Here is a 14766-nt window from a genome sequence, read left to right as displayed (position 1 = left end):
TACCACAGCTAAGTTTGAATATGGCATCATTTCCATATAAATAGGTGGGTGACAGTTTGTTCATGTTCTGTTTTGGTAAAAATGCAGTTATGCAATTAAATTGGAATTACAATGTATTTTATACAGTTCAGAAACATGCCTTGACCTAGAAGTAAAATTGTGCACAGGTGCAATGATACAATACCTGTACCATATAATAAAAGACCGATCTCTCTCTCTCTCTCTCCAGTTAATTGTGATGGCCCAGTCAAGCTCTTAGCTGTTGTCAAGGCCCAGGCACATGACTTTTACTTTACAGTAGGTGCATGAGCTGACTTGTTCCTTCCCAAACAAATCATTTCACTTGACACTGTGTTTGTTGCTGGGGTCACAGGTAAACTTTGTACTTTCAATGTTAACACATTTTGGTTTTTGAAAAATTATTTTAAAACAATTTGAGTTGCGACAACAATATTTTTACACAAGCAACATCATATACATCTCTGCTAACACGTTCTTGTACAATTCCACTGAAAATCACGGCTATTTCCTGTTTGTATCATTTTGTGTGCTACTACTTATACAGTTTGTGTGTCTCTGAATGTTTTTATGGTGCTAAAATCTGTTTTGTGGAAACAATAAAATATTTCCACTGTGTGGTGTCAGAATGCATGCTTTGATAGTGTGTACGTTTACATGATATCATAAGGTTGCAACTCTTGCTCTCAGCGCAATCATGTGTTAACAGGGACTTTATTTTGAAACCAAATACTGGAAGTTGAGTAATACTGTTTATAAAATTGACACGTTGTATGATTTTCAGTGGATATCTACACAGGTGCACCTGGACATTTATGTGCACTCGTGGGAAGCAAGAATTGCGTTTACTGCGTGTATGCGTGATGCTTGGTGTTACAGAGAGAAATGTGTGTCTATAGTGGAATGGCTCAGTTATGTACCTCACAGAATGAAAACCGTGCAGCTGGGACATGCATTCACTTTAATACAGCGAACAAACAAGCTGGTGCAGTCTGTAGGCTACCAATAAAACCACGGTTTGGATTTCTGCAATGACATTGGATTACACTCAACATGACTCACTATGGGAAACGACTTTGGGTACAGTTTTGTCTCACAGACACCTATTAAACTGAAGAATGCAATGTCAAACACTTTTCAGTTACTAAAAACAAATTTGGCATCTCAGACATATCCCGACACTTGTGAGCCAAATGTAGTGGCACCAAAATTGCAAGAAAATGTAAACTTATCAGATGGGAATATCTCACATAACTCTAATGTCTTTTGTCTCAGTTCTAGTACTGTATGTATGGATGTTACTATATATTGGTAACAGGTAAATATTACCCATATAACTTTAAGAATGGCTAAATATGAATTACATCAGAAGAAAATATTTAAGTTGACTGGCCATAGCACCAAACAGAAGCACATTTTAGTATAGCAAAACATTTAGAAATGATTCATTTTGCTTCTGTACAGACAGCATTATACTGCAGCATGTGCACTAGCATTTCATAAACTCATGGTAGTATGAACTACGTATGATGTTAATGTCACTGCTACATTGTGGCCGTGGTGATAAACTGTCTCAATAAACTACAAAACATTGATAACAGCAATATCAAAACACCTTACATTCAGGTACTGTAGATCACACTACTACAAGCTTTTTGCATAAAAATGTGTGACCGAGGTCCTGTACAGTATCTCAAAATATAAAAGCTTCTTTTCACATTTCACAACAAGTGGATGCAGGCCATGCAACAGATTGCTTGTTATCTACATAAAAAATATTGTCAGATCATGCTTCAAAGCGCCTTAACCCCTCTTATCATAAAGAACCATAATCTCTCCCCAGCGCTGTTGAAGATGGTGGCAGTCAGGGAATACAGTAAGATTCCCTAAAAGGCTGTAAGAGGTTGCACCCTGTGGTGTGTCCACTTTTCACTGACAATCAACAGAGTGACTACCTGGTTCTCACTTGCTTTGGTGCAGGATGTTGGGCCCCACCCCCTCAAGCATTAGTGGATCCCAGTCTATGTCGAGTCTAGGGATTCAAAATGACACTGGTGGTGTCCTCCTTTTCTTTGCACTGGAAGATGGCTGCTATCACCCCCAACAGCCGAGTGGCAACACTCTGACCTGGCTTCATTAGCTGAACCGTGCATTCTGCACCATCTCCGAGACAGTTGCAGAAAGTGTAAAATGCCATGTGACATCAGTAAAAGGCAGGAAATGTACAATTTAGAACCAGCAACTGGACTCTCACCTGGGTGGATGTCAGGATTGACCTTTTCTCTATTGCTGTATGTCTGATCAGATTCTGGCACCTCTAGATATTTTTTCCTGAGGTAAGAAACATTAATCAAATGATCACTGATGAGTCTCTGAGAGCTACTTTGTCTTTTTACAGAGTTACATTTAAACATTTGATTGCACCGTCAAGAGGCAGCAGTAGCAATGCATTCCCATGTTGCAACATAGGCCTCTAGTGTTCAGATAGTGAACTGCAAATAGGTTGACCCCACTGACCTGAGTTTGTCTCTGCCCTGTAAAAGCTGTTGGAATCTGGTCTGTGTTTCAACGCCGGGATACAGCGGGTCACTCCAGTCACCCAGAGTCACAGCAGAGTGGCTTCTACTGCAGCCTGTAACTGAGATCCAGCCTTGTATTTAACAACAGTGCTCTACATATGAACCTTTGATCCATACTTTCATGACATCCAGACCCGACTGCTGCAGCAGCGTTCTCTAATATCCTTAATAAACTCCAGTCCATCCAGAACCCTGCTGATCACCTCCTCACACATTCCTGCACATCACAATTGTCCTAAAGAACCTCACTGGACCCCCTCTCGATCTGACAATTTGATAAAGGTTCTCATAGTACTATTTGTTTGTACCAGTGGCAAAGTACAGCTCCAGAGTCTGACTCACAGGGAACACATGTCACATAAACAATGACTGACAAACTGATTTCGCAAGAAATGTTATGTAGCTTTCTAAATGTTTTGTTCAGAGAAACATTATGATTCTCGGAGCTTGTTCTCCACTGAAGTAACCAAAACATGGCATCGACAAATTAGTCATCAAATATGGATCACTAGAAGCTCATTTGTTCTTTGAAACTAGCTACAGCTTAGTCAACCATGAATAAAGTATGAAAAATAAATGTAAGCCTGCATGTTGATGGACAGTACAGCTTATGCTCTAGGATGCTCTTAATTTCTGCTCAACCTTTGGATTACCAGCACGATCGGCCTGCAGGCAGCAGGTCCACTTGTCACTGCGAATGGCCCCTGGGTGGAAAGAGGGCAGCATGTGCTCATTGTAGATGCTGACTTTCCTGATCGCTGTCAGCCACTGATTAAGCCCATTCACATTCTATCCAGACAAAAAAACAAAACAAAAACATGAAGCATAAGTAAAATTATAGCAGATGAAAAGTTGCCATCCAAAAGTAATCAACTAATAAGACTTAACTAATAATTTCCTGAAGTGAACACTACCTTGTTAGGACTTCTCAGCACAGTGTTTAGTTAAAAATCACACTTTCTTATTTGAAAAAAAAAAATGAAATCAATATTTTCATTGATCTAATAACAAATGGTGAACTCAATAATGGAACAAGGAAATAATTTTTTTTGGCAAATAACATCATGAACTTTGTTGGTGACTGGATAGTGTCAGTACCAACGCACCTTGTCCATCATTGTCCTGGGTGATGATCTGCATTACATTCTGCTGTTGAAAGGCATTTTCGACCACCCTCTTCACAGCACACACGCACACACTGAATGGGGATTGAGGAGTGCACCTGCAACAATTTAGCCACAAACCGCAACACAGATTAATGCAAGTATGCACACACTGGTAATGATGGGTCATGCTTTTACCTTAGGTTTAGACAAAGGCTTAAGCAGAATAAAGCGGAGCAGTGTCTAAAGCTGAAATATTTTGCACACCATAATGCTAGTGACAAACAGTGTGAGAAAAGGAGGAAGTGAAAATGAGCTCCACATGGCAGCAAAGGCCACTTTAAAGTTTAAATCAGTCACTTCCAATGGGAGCTTGACTCAGTGAGACTGGAGTGCTCCAACATGTAGGAAAGGGGCCAAGACATTGTCTGCAAACTGATTTGTAATGTTAGCATGAATATCCACAGCCTTCAATTAACCCTCCCTTTTATTCCAGTGACACAAAGCAGATACTGGTTTAAAAAACAGAGAGAGAGCTTTTACTGGGCTAGAGAGAGGCTGCTCCCCTTTCTGTCTCCTTCTCTTTCTCAGCCTCTGGTTGGTGAATAAGAGGAGATCATTATCACAAGGTTAGGCATCACATGGTAATAACACCGATAACAAGGACATCAACACAAAAACATTGAAGTCAGCTGAGGATAACTAAAATGTTTATGCAGTACATTCAAATTCAACTTTATTTATATAGCGCCAAATCACAACAAAAGTAAGGACTAGACATTACTAAACAAGCTCCAGAAAAGATGAAAACAACAACAACAACAAAAAAAATAAATGAAACAATGTAACACAATGTTACATATTAAAGATAAAGGTAAGCATATAGTACATCAACAGTAAACAAAAACGTTAGGTTATAAAAAACTGCTCAAAATAAAGTTATTTGAATAAAGCAAACTATATCATAAAAACATGCAAAAAACATTTATAGAAAAAAAAAACAGTGAAAGTACCAAAAAAAAAAAGAATTTAAGGTTTAACAACCCACAAGTCATGAAAATAAAACCAGACCTTAAATACAAAAAAAGAAATTTACTTTTCAAACCATTCAAATATACCAAAGTAAATATCAAAATCACAAATCAAATTAGAAAACACACAAATAGCAAAATCCAAAAATAAAATACACAAAAAATCAAACAATATAAGCATAATGTTACACATTAAAGATAAAGGTAAACATACAGCACATTCAAATTCAACTTTATTTATATAGCACTAAGTCACAACAAAAGCCATGCCTGAATAAATTCAGAAATAAATAAATGTAGTTAATTATTTAGGGCATAAAAACATGTTTTCAGTTATTTTTACACTTGATACATTTCTATGTATTTTTTCTTTATTTCTATATTTCTTTTTATTTATTTCTGTATCTTTAGTGGAATGATGCTTGTACCACCTATATGTAATTAACATAAAGACAGAAATACAGTAATAAAATAAGTGAATAAGTAAAAACATATGTACAGTGCCTTGCGAAAGTATTCGGCCCCCTTGAACTTTGCGACCTTTTGCCACATTTCAAGCTTCAAACATAAAGATATAAAACTGTCATTTTTTGTGAAGAATCAACAACAAGTGGGACACAATCATGAAGTGGAACGAAATTTATTGGATATTTCAAACTTTTTTAACAAATAAAAAACTGAAAAATTGGGCGTGCAAAATTATTCAGCCCCCTTAAGTTAATACTTTGTAGCACCACCTTTTGCTGCGATTACAGCTGTAAGTCGCTTGGGGTATGTCTCTATCAGTTTTGCACATCGAGAGACTGAAATTTTTGCCCATTCCTCCTTGCAAAACAGCTCGAGCTCAGTGAGGTTGGATGGAGAGCGTTTGTGAACAGCAGTTTTCAGTTCGTTCCACAGATTCTCGATTGGATTCAGGTCTGGACTTTGACTTGGCCATTCTAACACCTGGATATGTGTATTTGTGAACCATTCCATTGTAGATTTTGCTTTATGTTTTGAATCATTGTCTTGTTGGAAGACAAATCTCCATCCCAGTCTCAGGTCTTTTGCAGACTCCATCAGGTTTCCTTCCAGAATGGTCCTGTATTTGGCTCCATCCATCTTCCCATCAATTTTAACCATCTTCCCTGTCCCTGCTGAAGAAAAGCAGGCCCAAACATGATGCTGCCACCACCATGTTTGACAATGGGGATGGTGTGTTCAGGGTGATGAGCTGTGTTGCTTTTACGCCAAACATAACGTTTTGCATTGTTGCCAAAAAGTTAGATTTTGGTTTCATCTGACCAGAGCACCTTCTTCCACATGTTTGGTGTGTCTCCCAGGTGGCTTGTGGCAAACTTTAAACAACACTTTTTATGGATATCTTTAAGAAATGGCTTTCTTCTTGCCACTCTTCCATAAAGGCCAGATTTGTGCAGTATACGACTGATTGTTGTCCTATGGACAGAGTCTCCCACCTCAGCTGTAGATCTCTGCAGTTCATCCAGAGTGATCATGGGCCTCTTGGCTGCATCTCTGATCAGTCTTCTCCTTGTATGAGCTGAAAGTTTAGAGGGACGGCCAGGTCTTGGTAGATTTGCAGTGGTCTGATACTCCTTCCATTTCAATATTATCGCTTGCACAGTGCTCCTTGGGATGTTTAAAGCTTGGAAAATCTTTTTGTATCCAAATCCAGCTTTAAACTTCTCCACAACAGTATCTCGGACCTGCCTGGTGTGTTCCTTGTTCTTCATGATGCTCTCTGCGCTTTAAACGGACCTCTGAGACTATCACAGTGCAGGTGCATTTATACGGAGACTTGATTACACACAGGTGGATTCTATTTATCATCATTAGTCATTTAGGTCAACATTGGATCATTCAGAGATCCTCACTGAACTTCTGGAGAGAGTTTGCTGCACTGAAAGTAAAGGGGCTGAATAATTTTGCACGCCCAATTATTCAGTTTTTTATTTGTTAAAAAAGTTTGAAATATCCAATAAATTTCGTTCCACTTCATGATTGTGTCCCACTTGTTGTTGATTCTTCACAAAAAATGACAGTTTTATATCTTTATGTTTGAAGCCTGAAATGTGGCAAAAGGTCGCAAAGTTCAAGGGGGCCGAATACTTTCGCAAGGCACTGTATATGAACAACTGTAAAAAAAAAGAGAGAGAAACAAATAAAATAAATAATGTAAAGGTACAAAAATAATTAACTGTAAATATATTGAAATAGTAAATAACCCAAAGGCATTTATTTATGTGGTAATTTCTGGCATGCATTTACTTTTGGATTTATTTGTGCATTTTACTGTTTGATTTTGAATGAATTTGAATTGATTATTTTATTTATTCATTATTATCTATTTATTTATGTATAGATTCGGGCATGTATTTATCTTTTGTATTCATTTATTAATGATCATCTCATCTGTTGTCATCTACTGCTGAGCAGTTGAAAATGTCAGTATGTTGAAGAGTGTGTTGAAACTCCAGTGAGGGCAGACATTTTGTTCCAAGTCAGGCTGGTAAATGGAAGCCAGAAATCTCAGCACCTGCTGCCCACATAATTATTTAACCACTGGCATTTATTATCAACCACATTAACAACCACAAATAACATGCAAATTAATTATGGTTTAGTCATTTAATCTTATAATTTAGATTTTAGGAGAGGAAAAAATAAAAAATCACACCAAAACAAATACACATATCTTGACTTCAGTTAATAAAATACTTTTATAGTCATTTTTTAGCTAAAATTAATATTATACACTTTGTTTTTGATGTAAAAAAAAATCTTACTGATGCAGCAAAATATGATTAGCAGAAGCTCCCTATTCATTGTAGCAGGGTTTGGGTTGCCCACATGTCAGGCCTGTTTTGACTGAGACTGGGGAGTCAGATTGTCTCATATTTCATTCAGCAGTCAGAGAGGTATTAATCATCCAGTTAAATCAGAACAGTTTTATAGTGCTGTTTGTGAGTGCGTATAGCCTGACTCATGTAACTCTGCACCTAAGACCTATGTACCCAAATATCCAGTTTAACAAGCAGAAATCTTTACAGCTGGACATTCCTTCACATGACCAAAATGTTCCTTCACAAAAGAAGTAGTCAAAACCTACTATCTTTTCAAGCTGCTTCAGCTCGCTTTATTTCCTGTCTGCCCTGTTGTCCACAAATAGAAAGGCAATAGTGGCTATAAAGTGAAGACTGTTAGCTGCTGATTCTAACAAATAATTATTTAGGTTTAAATAGAGCATTTATTTCAAGGATTTTCCCATTTTCTCTATTAGTGCCAAATTACTTTGTTCATTTAATGAATCTCCCTATGAAAGTATTAGGAAATTATAAAAAAATTACAAATTCAGAACATGTGGTATTAATGGCATAATGGTTCATTACCAATTACTACTAATTACTTGGCTTCAAATTGGGTTTATTTTCATTGTAATTAGTTCCAAATTACATTTTTTTTCTAGAACTGAAAATTACAAGCCTGTAAATAAAACATTAGTAAAATGTGTTTCTGGGTGTAAAGTTATACTGTATTTGGTATATTTTGACTGAATAGTTCTATAGTTTTGTATAGCTGCTCCTCAATAAACAATAAACAAAAACAATATTTATATTTCACGTAATGTATGCTAATAGTGAAAGTAGCCAAACAACTCCTATTTACAGTCATGTCAGTGTACCTGATGAACATGTTGAACAAGGTATCCCCTCTCCGTGTCCACTCATGAGCTTTTGTCAGCGCTTTCAACTGTATCCCAACATGTTCTCCAGCAGATGGAGTTTGCTCATTTGCTGTGGATGGAGAATAACTGAATTTGTTATTTATTAAAGCTGCTCACGAACACTACTACATGTGGTTGAAAGCTCCAATAGAAGCCAGACCTTCAGTAAAGATTACATTAATGATCAATTTGTCAAACAATGTGCTTTGTGTTTCATGTCTTTGTGATTTAAAATGCTTTCCCATCTGCAGCCTGCAAGCTGTGGCGTTTTACTTGGTAAATTTTCCATTGTGTGGTTAATGGCCTTCTTTTGTAACTGGCTTTTAGTAATTTAAATACATTACTTGCAGTATACACTACTATGATGCCGGATAGAACTCATCTTACCATCAAAATACATGTTGCAATATGTCCACTTATTGCTATTAGTTCAAAAAGAAAAATTATTAGCTTGTCTCCCAAGGAAGTGACCAAACAATCATGTGGTGCTCATTGGTTAGATACACACAGATGTTGTACATAAATGTTATAGCCTGTAACAAAATGCTTATCCTACTGTGCTTACCCAAAGCAGACTTTGTGCTTAAATGGACTCTGCTATGAAAATATCTTTAGTCAAAAACTGTATTTTCTCATTAAATCTTTGATCAGAAAGACACATTTCTTGTCTCTGCTGTTTCCGTGTAAAATGTCCATCAATTCCATGCAGCAGATAAGATGACTGCAGGTTTTGCAGACTGTCAATGATAGAAACATGAGAAAAATTCGAAGCAAAAGCCAACCTTCGTTTCATTATAAGCCTATTTTGGCAACGCAACCTTCCCCATCTTTTCTTGTATCGTCCTCTGGTTTTACCAAGCCATTTTTCTCCAGTCACATGCCACCAGTATCACAAGATGTGCACAGAGGCTGCTGTTCTTTGTACACACTGGAGTTGCTTTGCTTGTATTGTTGAATGTTGAAAAATGTGAAACTCCTATGTCAACTCTGTGACATTGCTTCTAAAGAAACATTGTGAAATTTGTATTTGGGTTTACTTCTTGCTGCCTTGTTGGTAGCTGCAGGAGCCCAAGCTCCACCTGACTTCTGGGCTTAAGTGGGATGAGAAAAACTCAAACACAGCTTTGAAAGTCATTCACAATCCCAAACACTGTTGCCTATTTTAGGTAAAACCTTTTGTATTATTTTGTTTATTTATTTATTTTTTTACAGTTGCCACAAAGACACAAACACATACACAAGTGAGCTTATCTGAATTACAATATAATTTGTTTAAAATATAAGTAAAAAGTATGAATGGATAATTGACTGGATAATACAGTTTTATATGGTTAAAGTGCATCTTCTCAAATGTTAGACTTCACGAGCATCCTCCATTTTACCCTGGTACATGTGAATGTTATTTTAACAGAAAAAACAATAGATGAGAATGACGGAGCTTTACTTATGTATAGTCCAGGATAAGCACTAAAGCGTGTTAGCTTTCTTATAAGTATCCTTATCTGCTCTCAGACCAATACAGACCAATGTCTGTGCACAGGCCTTGTACGTTTTTCTGAAAACATCAGCAACGGCAGGAAGGTCTTTTTGTGACTTTCAATAAATTGCAGGGCTTTGACACAGCAAGGTGACTTTCGGACCTTTTTTTTAAGCAAGCATTTTTGCAGCATGTCTGGCACTGTCAGCTCTGGTCAACTTATATCAGCCTACATTTGACAGTGCATCACAGGCAGTCAGTGAGTGAGAACAGCCTGACTGGTTAACCAGTGATCTAACCTTACTGGTGAAGTTTCAGATGTTCTTTTCTTTTCCCACATGGCCTGTACGGGCTGAAGAAGCCAGTTTGTTTCATTTGCTTTTCCGCAGTGTTCTTTGAGGTTACAAATGCCTGGTTAGCTTTTTTCTCTCATGCAGCCACAGAATGTAAGCTACATGCATGTTGCCTACCAGCTGGCTATCACTGTCTTTGTGGTGTGTTCAAGTAAACAGAGGATGTTTTATCAGTTGTTGCCTGTTCTTTATGGTCAGGTTGCTATAACAGGACCTCTCTTGATCATGGAGGTATCTGACATTGATGGAAGAAGAAAATTTACACACATGCTTCAAGCAAGACTAATGCTTACAGTTAAGATAGCAGCTTTGTAAAGTTGTGTTTTGGCACAGTGGTGCTAGAGTTTATGCCAATCCACTGAGTGGATGCTGAGCTTTTACACTGTGAAGATTTTGACCTGCTGATGGAGCTAGATGAAAATTCAGGAGATTACCAACATAAGGCTTCATTGTCTGGGGACCATGAATGCCACAATTTTAAGGCAAGCTATTCAACAGTCGTTGCGATCTTTCTATGGGTGGTGGAAGGTTAACTGACTATGCTGGACCATCACTAAAAATGAATTAGAGCACAGAATAGTCCTTACTGAGAAAACCTGTTCTTGTTTTGCTCACAGCAAGTGACAAGACTTTGGATTCTTTGCTGCAATAAAATACACATCACACAATTTATTTATGGTCGTCTTGGTCTGCCGTGGTGGTTTAAATCAACTAATGGGATTATTTTCACCATCCCCAGCTGTGTTTCTAGAAGGACAGCTTCAATCTGCCCTAGTTTACCCTCAGTACTTTAACTGCTCATCCATTTTTAACGTTCCTCATCAGATGTGAATGACTGAGAACATTCAGTCAGAGCAGTAAGCGTCTTATCTGTTGCACAATTTGAAATACCGCTGTGGATTAATAGCTTTGTGTTGTTAAGGCTGCTAACACTGCTCTGTTCCTACTCATACCAACTGCAACCACTCACACAAATTCTTATCCTTCTCAGAAAGTAAATCAAAGAGATCAAAGGAGACTGCAGTCTTTATACAGATCCCCCTCTCGACGCGGTCATAATTATGAGCTTCATAAGGAACATGATAGACAATCAGAATGAGTGACTTGCGCAAGCCACGCTGTCTGGAAGACCAATTGTGTTTACCCCTCATAAACCGCATAATATCACACGGTCAAAGACTGAATCGTCTTCTCTCTCCTCTGGCTTTTATTACATTGCCTTGGAACACTGAGTCTCCTGTGAGGAAATGTTAGGTTCCATATAATTTCATGAAGCGATTGCCAAACAATAAGGTGCCAGAAAAGCCTGCTGTCAAAGCAGGCTCACACAAGCACTGTTGTTATAAATGACCACCCAAGAAGCCCCTTATTCATCAGTAATGTTAAGAGTTCTCTTAAAGATCACTTGAAATTTTTTCATGCTAGGCTGGAGCTAATAAACTGTAACTGGTAATTCTAAGGCTTGTTTCCAATATATGTACTACCCTAAGATAAAACCAAAGGTGATGGTGCAGTAATAACTTAACCATGAGAGACTTTAGAAAACACACAGAAAGAAATGATCAAATTGAATTTTTCTGAAACAAACGAGTTTAGAAGTTTGCTTCTGATTTCTAAGACTCTTATGATTTTACTTACATGTGATACAAATGTGCTGTGTTTGAATATGGTTAGATTTAGTGCCGTGATCAAGTGAGTGCAAGAGCTGACAAATAAGACCAAAAAAATGGAAATTTGTTATTATTTATTCTGCTTTCACAAAACAGTAAATGCTGGTTTTTCACAAAACAAATGTGCTAAATTATTCCAATGACTAGATTATAACTTAGACTCCCCAGCTAACCGTGATAAGCCTATATACATCTCACACACATAATCAAAGAACAATGAAGAACTAATCTTCCTGCTGTGTTCAGTGGAGCCTGAAGTTATTAGAAGTTTCTTAGCAGCACTTGACCAAATGACATGGTAGTGCACCATCTGTGACAAGACAAGTGACAGAACAACCATCAATCATCACAGAAGATGGAACATTTACAGAAAATTTGATTTGATTTGATTTGATTTGATTTATTTATTCTTTCAAACATGTAACAACAATCAGTATGTAACCACACATAATTCCAGACATATCCACAAATATATTTTCAATTTGCTTATACCTAGTACAATCCTATACCTAGTAAAATTTCAAATGTGATCAATCCAATCAGACCAACACAGTAAATAAGTGAATTTAACAAGCTCTAATTTGGTCTTAGTGACTTGCTCAACACATATCCATCTATAGACAAGTTGGGTGCAGTAGTGATAGCAACAATATTGCATATACCCCATTTAGATTTATTTTCAATTCTATTTTTTTAATTCTCACCCATGGTGTACAACTGAGCATGTAGAAAGAATTTCTTTAGTCACAAAACAATGTTGAGTCATCCACAAACATACAGTATATACTGCCACATGATGTATGGTTTCAGAAAAGCTGCCAGTGAAAAATACTTGCTGTGTTCAGTCAGAGAAGTACCTCTTTGTCCCAGCAAGAGCTAATGGTGAAAAACCTTCATGTTTAAACTTGACAATAATAATACTATGGTCTGTGACATGAAAAACTGCAATAAAATCCAGGAGCACAGGGTCAAGTAGCTTTCTGTCATCCATATGCGTTCACTATTGTTCAGGCATGTGTACTAATGCAATACTAGTCTAGTAGCCAGGTGTGCTTCTGCTGTGTCTTCAGCATTCCAAATAACTGGAGATCAGTGGTCAAGGTCAGCTACAGAATGATGACAGCTTACTCAAAGGCAGGCCTTATGACATAGAACCTCTAAGCTGATTGGTGGTGTCATTGTTTATGTTAGATATTAGTAATTGTTAGACCTTAATGTGTTAGTAATGCAATTTAGTAAGATTCAAAGTCTGCTCTAGTCTGTTCTGTTTCAAGGTTAGCAGACAGAATGTTGATTCTGAAAAGTGCACCATGACACCAATTGTTTTCCTGTATTAATCTTGTTTTAGAATATTATGTCTGAATAAATAAATGAATGCCTTAGCTACACACCACGTGAGAACATACACACACAGTGAGATGCTTCATGTTGTTATGACTAGGTGAAACGCAGCGGCTCCAAGCATGTGGAGCACTAGATAAGAGATGGAGTCTGCAGACTGACTTCATCTGGGTAAGGGGTTAGCCCAAAACCTATAAATGTATTAGGCTCTGTGTGGCCAGGGCCTCCACTTTCCAGCAGCCAGTATGTGTGTTTCTGGAAGGGGGATCAACCCGGGTCATGTTTGTAATTTTTACTTGTGGTTAAAATAAATCAGCACTAAATGAAGAAAGATGGACTCCTTCGTTATTCAGAGCTGTCCAATTAAAGAACTGGGGTATTACATTACTACTACTACTAGTCCAATTCAACTTGGAAATAGTTCCATGACAAAATAATTCCAACTCAATGCCTACTTGCTAGCTTTCAGCTGCATCTTATGGCCTTCATCAGTTGTCATCACTTGACATGCTTCCATGCTTTCATAAATCTCATTATGACAGTGGAATCATCTCCTTGACAAATGGGAAAACCTCATCCACTGCTCAAGAGTGTATGATACAGTTGAAGGATGGAAAAGGCTGCTAAGTGCATGCTGAGTCAAGATTATTTTGTCAAAGTGTTCTCTTCAGATGACTTGGTGATGAGTCCAGAGCTTTTCTTCTGCTTATCTGGAAACATAGCACAGAGAAGTAGGTCATAACTGAGACCAGGCACCACACCACACTTTGACCATGAGCCAAACATTGTGCATCCTGTTGGAGGTTTCTGCAAAGCAGGCTTTTTGCATTAATTTATATTGAGCTGCAAAACTATCAAATAAGAGATGTGATCTGGCACCTAATAAAGTCTGAGCAGCTTGCTGTGTGGTTGCAGGTAAAGATGAAGACAAGGTTGAGCATGGATGAATCAGCGAACAGAATGTATCGTATATGGGCACCTCTGTCATTCGCAAGAAGGAGAAAAGACCTATTGATGGGTCAATGGTTATGGAAATGCTATGTACAATGACCCTGAGATCAGCCACTCTCAAGCCCCCAAACAAACTCATGAGGTCTGACTATGGGGAGCTGGGTAGAAGGCAGGGGGAGCAGAGGAGGGGGTGGGGGGCTGTATCCATGTGAAACCAGCCCAAACAAAGACTCCCTGTTTCTGGGACCAGACAACCCCCACCTCTCCACACAAGATAAATAAATAACTACAAATGGAAAAAGAAACCATATACGCCCAGTGAAAAGGCCTGCAAGAGAGTGACTGACAAACAATTGAAAGGACAAATTGTTATATTGTCTTTGGGTGGGGGTGGCCAAGGGGTTGATGCATAAAGGTAATTATGAGGAGATGTGAACCAGGGGGCCAGGGGTCAGAGTAAGTGTCTTACCCAAAGTGTTAGACCATCACTGAGCGAGAAAGAGGTTCTGAATTGGA

General features: G+C 38.0%; 1 long non-coding RNA gene across 1 annotated transcript; it reads right to left on the bottom strand.

The window, feature by feature from the left end:
* Window positions 1–2105: 2105 nt before the first annotated feature.
* Window positions 2106–2773, bottom strand: LOC109954928 (uncharacterized). Its single transcript, XR_002274199.1, has 3 exons — window positions 2536–2773; window positions 2273–2349; window positions 2106–2181 (listed from the first exon to the last, which is right to left on the bottom strand). It is a non-coding gene; the product is annotated as an uncharacterized LOC109954928 (long non-coding RNA).
* Between the last annotated feature and the right edge of the window lie 11993 nt (window positions 2774–14766).

The sequence above is a fragment of the Monopterus albus genome, unplaced genomic scaffold, assembly GCF_001952655.1.
Source record: "Monopterus albus unplaced genomic scaffold, M_albus_1.0 scaffold12.1, whole genome shotgun sequence".
In the NCBI taxonomy this organism is placed as follows: Eukaryota; Metazoa; Chordata; class Actinopteri; order Synbranchiformes; family Synbranchidae; genus Monopterus; species Monopterus albus.
Note: the sequence above shows the minus strand (reverse complement) of the source record. Positions and strands in the feature narration are given on the sequence as shown.